Below are 6000 nucleotides of genomic sequence, written 5' to 3'. Positions count from 1 at the left end.
ATTTATAAGCGTCGCCGTTGGCCGTCATCCTCATTCCCCGTAGTCCTCTCCACGCGTGATGCGCGCACAAAGCTGCCAGTCAATGTATCAGTCATGAAAATGAACCGTAGTGACCCTGAAGTTGCATGCAAAAAAACGCACATCCAACTGAAAAATCTGTCTTTTGAGCAGTGTTTTTTGTTTGTTTATTTGTTTGTTTATTTTTTGCCGCAGAATAATTTAAAATCAGTATCTGATATTTTTTATTATTATGCCCCTCTTATAATCCATTTCCTACAAACTTTATTTAAAAAAATAATCTATAATAAATAGCCAGAAAAAATCATTTACGTAAGACATTGGGGCAAAGAGAAAACAATGGACAGAACATTATATAATGAGCACGGTTCAGATAAGATACAAAGGTCAAACAGCAATATCAGCTTGAAAAAAGAAACTACAGACTAGAGCAACTAATACGGACGGCAAACCAGAAAGACGGTTTGTAAAGGTCTTAAAAGAAATGCATAAAATATCCCATTACAGACACATCACCACAAACTGATATCATTACGTGATAAATACAATGAAAGGTTTAAAATACATAAATAAAATATGCTACAATTGGACTCCCTATAATTTTAGAAGCCATACACAGAGCATTTAGAACAGTCTCAGTCACGTGTATATATTGATACAAGTTATAGCAGTCCCTCTTTCACTCTTTGAAATACTATAGTTACACTATAATTGAGACCACCATGCCACAATAAACAAGCATATCTCAAAATTCCCATTATGTGGCCAGCTAGTTTAAGATAAAGCCAAACTATCTTACCCTCCCAAATTGATGGAGTCTTGTACTGCTGCCATCTTCTGGTTAAATGGTGCTTTGGTTATACTGAGCTTACAATGATTAATTAAAACGAAACAAATTATAATAACCAAAAAGAAGAAAACTAACGCCAAAAATACAAACTAACGTAAAATTACACATTTGTAAACAACAAAAGCAAAAATAAAATGAGCAAACCCACTGTTGAAACTACAAGTGACATAATGTAACATGGACTGATATGGACCAAAAACAAAAGGAAACAAACAAAAAAACACCATATACCATGCAGTAACTGTTAGGTATATTATTTTACTGGCTGCACCATATTGTTGTAGTATAGGTTTAAAAGACATCCGGGTAACCAAGACTTGGTAGGAATCCGGTCAACCTTATATAAAAATCTCTTAACAGGGTTGAGTTCAGTCATTACCCAGCCAATTAGTTGAAGCTCACTATGCCTTAAGGCTCTTCTCTACTCTTCTTATGTCCATGTGTCCATAACATACTGACCTGAATGTGGTTTATCAGATTTTTTCCCTCACAGTAAATGTTCACAGAAAAGGGAAACAATCAGTTTTATCTACTAAGGTAGTCTATTTAAAATATCAAAACTGTTCCCGTTGGTGTCATGCTCCCTGTTATACAGTTTATAAATCTGGGTTTTTTCCTCTGACTGTGGTGGACCTCTAACCCACAAAGTTACATAAACAAAAATATATGCTGTCTGAATGTAGCCTTTGGCAAAGATTCAGTGTTGTTTCAAAATTTCTGTTGAAATCACACTAGCTTAACAAATATAGTAATTTAACTGCCTATAATCTTATTATAAAACAGGATTCATTTAGCAAAGAAAAAAATATTTTAAATCGGCACTTAAGCAAAAGTTCTAAATCTGAAGAAATCTGCCAGGTTTATGTAGAAACTGGAAAGTTGCAGCTTTACAGAAATGTTTTGGGCCCCTACTTAAATTCCTCTACAGCAAACACAAATCTGTGTTAACAGGATTAAAATGTGATTAATTTTTTAAATAGTTATTTTATTTCTCAAAGTAGTTTTGGCTTGTGCAAAGGTGCCACAACCCTCCTCTGCACATGTCCAAACCATCTCAGCCTTGTCTCTCCAACTTTGTCTCCAAACCACTCAACCCGAGCTGTCCCTCTGATATGTTCCTTTCTAATCGTGTCCACTCTGGTCAAACCAATGACTGTATAAAAGATCTTTTATACAGTCATTGGGTCAAACCCAGTGAAAACCTCAACATCTTCAATTCTGCCACCTGTCTTTTTTTCAGTGCCGCTGTCCACAAAACCATGCATCATAGCAAGTATCACTGCCATCTTGTAAACTCATCCACGATCATTGTTACACCTGTCTCTCTCTCTCATTCACACATCTGTTTTGTGTTCTACTGGCTTTCATTCATCTTCTCTGCAGAGCATACCTTCACCTCTCCAGGTTCCTGTTCTTTGGCTCTTCTTTGGCTCTCGGAGGAGGCGGACGCATCTTTCCCCCTCTCCCTCCCTTATCTTCCCTGCTGGTGCTTCTGTGTTTGTCTCGTCTCGTCTAACTCTTACCCTCAAAGAGTTTCTCAGTCTTGTTCTCTAAAACCTAAAGAATTATGGATTTGATCAACTGGTCCTGTAATGGAATTGACACCCTGCTGGGCTTGGGAGAGCCCAATTGTCCTGCAGAGACGTTTGCTGCCGGATACTTGATGGTCGGTTACGTCGTGTGTCTGGCAACGCTCTCGATGAAGGACATTGAACGACATCTACCAATTTGGAACCACGATAACAGAGTTCAGGCTGATTGGAGCTGGCTTGGACCTGGCTTATCGAAGAACAAGAAGCGGACAGATGTGGACACCGGATCAACTGGAGGCGCAATCGAAGATTGCAGCGGTCCCAGATCAGCTGTACACACTGGAATATTCTCCCATGTTACTTTTCTGTGTTTTATTGTGTTATGGTGTGTTGATATCTGTGCATTCCTGTATTATCCTTTTGTGTTACACATTTCGATGTTTTCCCCCCCCCCCCTTGCTACGTAGCCTGACCTGTCTCCCCAATGTGATGTTTGTGTATTGTATGTACGGTAGGCAAGGTCTGTCATCTCGGTTGTGGGCAAAAGACCTGCAACTGACAAATAAAGGCTATCTCATCTCTCATCTTCCTGTTCACCTGCTCCCTACTCTGACATTGTCTACAAACATTACAGTTCATGGAGACGCCAGCCTGACCTCATCTGTCAACCTGTCCATCACCACTGTAAACAAGAAGAGGCTCCGAGCTGATCCTTAATGTAATTTTACATGCTCTAAATAAAAACCATCCTCCGTGCAAAAACACAGTGATGAGGTGTGGTTGACTTTATTACTACTTGTGAAACATAGGTTGACTAACAATTATTGACCAACAACAATTAAACAAAAAGACACATGCTTTATAATTGACAGCAAAACCGACCCACCTAGTCATAGAAGTAACCGTGTAACTATGAATATTATCTTATATGTAGTGAAATCTTTTATTTAAAGTAGAGATGGACCGATCCGATATTACGTATCGGTATCGGTCCGATACTGACCTAAATTACTGGATCGGATATCGGAGAAAAATAAAAAATGTAATCCGATCCATTAAATATCACGAAAGCACCTCACAAAACTTGCAACACACCGTAACTCACCTCAGAATGTTAGCACGTCGGAGCAGTATGCATCACGTGATAGAGCGGCTGTGGCATGCGGGACCTGTCGGTGGTCTGGATAGCATTTGGAGCTTCGCTAGCAACCCGGCATTTCATCTCCGACAAAGTTATCCCGAGAGAAGTAAAGCAAGTGTGTAAGTCCATCTCTGAATGTTTGTAAAGCATTCCTGCGTTAATCTTAACAAGCGACTGCCTCTCCTGCTGCCACTTCAATCATGAAACTGCTTAACGATCAGCTGATCGGCTTTTCTGTCGCGAGTCCGTGTCTCTAGTTTGCTTTTGGCCCACTTTGCACCAGAAAGAGGAAACCAGCGGCTGAACAACAGCAGCACGTTTAAGCTTGATCAGCTATTGTTAGAATGTATTTAATATTACTTTCTACTCCAGGATCTTTTTCTACGTAGCTGACGCTGGTAACTGTGCAGGGGCGGATCTAGCAAAGTTTAGCCAGGGGGGCCGATAGGGCATGAACAGGGAAAAGGGGGCACAAAGACATACTTTTCTTTCTTATTCTCATTTAAAATGTCTAGCTTTTAATGAATAATTATCTGACACCCAAAGTTTTAATTTGATGTTAAATGAATAGAAGTCAATTACTGTATATAGTAACTATTAAGTCTAATATATATACCCTAGTAAGCTATAGTACTTTTTCCTTTGGGAAGGTACCATCTGTGCTAGGGCTGCTCAATTAATCGAATTTTAATCACGATTACGATCTGGGCTTTCAACGATCATTAAAAATGACTGAGCCGATTATTAGCCCCTCCCTCATTTATCCGCGACACCTTAAAGGCCGTCTGTGAAAATATTGTCGGGCATAAACCGGTCTGTGGCGCAAAAAAGGGTGGAGACCGCTGATTAAGAGGACCCGAGGGAAGCTTGGAAAGCTAAGCAGAAGTTATTTGGAGAGTGACTGCCGTTGGTTGAAAAGAGAGTTTAAAAAAAAAAAAAAACTTCAGTGGTGTTGCACACCATTTTATATTATTTTTTAAAAGTTATTGTTAACCCTTTAAAGCCGGTCAGAGCAGCACGCTCCGTTTTGCGTAACTATTTTTAAATCCCTGTAGAATCTGAACCGTGTAAGCTAGCGCAATAATTTGTTTTGCATATGAAACCGGAGGAGTTGTACTTACATCTGATGCCATCAGCTTGTCCTAGGTCACGGTTTCGTTCCACATATAGCTTTGCAAAAATTGCATAAAAAGTGCTTCCAGGAACAAAAACATAATATTCCAGAAACACGCTTTGCCGTTCCTATCAGCTGTTCGTAACACTTCCCACAGTAAAATGATGCACATGCTGTTTTCTTTGCAAATTTGCATCATAGGATTGTTTTTTGTTTTTCCTGCAGTATATAAAAATTGCTGTATCTCCAAAATAAAACTATGAAGACACTCAAAATAAATTTCCTGTGGTGGGAAACTATTTTTTTGCAACTTTATTGTATTTAAAGTTTTGAGGGATAAACCTCTTAAATTTCTCCAAGTAGAAATATATGTAAACAAAACAAAAGCGATTTTCAAATTTTTTTTGTAGTTTATTGCACTTTTTTGCAATTTATGTAATTACTATGGACTTAATGCATACATATTATTAAAATATGGGCTATAACAGTTGTATTGATGTATAGCAACTTGAAATGCTCCCACAAATGGCACTACAACATGTAAAAAAAAAAATAATATAAGCTCTGGTGGACTTGGTTCTATGGTAGGTCTTAAAGGGTTAAATAAATATCGTCAAATAATCGTGATCTCAATTTCAGTGAAAATAATCGTGATTATCATTTTTGCCATAATCGAGCAGCCCTAATCTGTGCAGTCTGCAATTTTGTTGAAGAAAGATCCATCCATCCATCCATCCATCTTCATCCGCTTTGTCCGGGGCCGGGTCGCGGGGGCAGCAGCCTAAGCAAAGAGGCCCAGACCTCCCTCTCCCCAGCCACCTCCTCCAGCTTATCCGGAGGAATACCAAGGCGTTCCCAGGCCAGCCGAGAGATATAATCTCTCCAGCGTGTCCTGGGTCTGCCCCGGGGCCTCCTCCCGGTGGGACATGCCTGGAACACCTCACCCAGGAGGCGCCCAGGGGGCATCCTTGTCAGATGCCCGAACCACCTCAGCTGGCTCCTTTCGATGTGGAGCAGCAGCTGCTCTACTCTGAGCCCCTCCCGGATGGCCGAACTTCTCACCCTATCTCTAAGGGAGAGGCCAGCCACCCTTCGGAGGAAGCTCATTTCTGCCGCTTGTATCCGCGATCTCGTTCTTTCGGTCACTACCCACAGCTCGTGGCCATAGGTGAGGGTAGGTACCTAAACGCGTAGTGAGGGTGTGCTGGGAACGTCTAGCAGAGGCCCCAGTCCGCGAGATCTTCAACGCACACCTCCGGCAGAGCTTCGACAGCATTCCGAGGGAGACTGGGGACATTGAGTCCGAATGGACCATGTTCAGAGTCTCCATTGCCGAAGCTGCTGC

This window comes from Copadichromis virginalis, linkage group LG13 (assembly GCF_057382275.1).
Source record: "Copadichromis virginalis isolate Kocher_CV1m ecotype Utaka linkage group LG13, C_Virginalis_male_GT1.1, whole genome shotgun sequence".
Lineage (NCBI taxonomy): Eukaryota > Metazoa > Chordata > Actinopteri > Cichliformes > Cichlidae > Copadichromis > Copadichromis virginalis.
Note: the sequence above shows the minus strand (reverse complement) of the source record.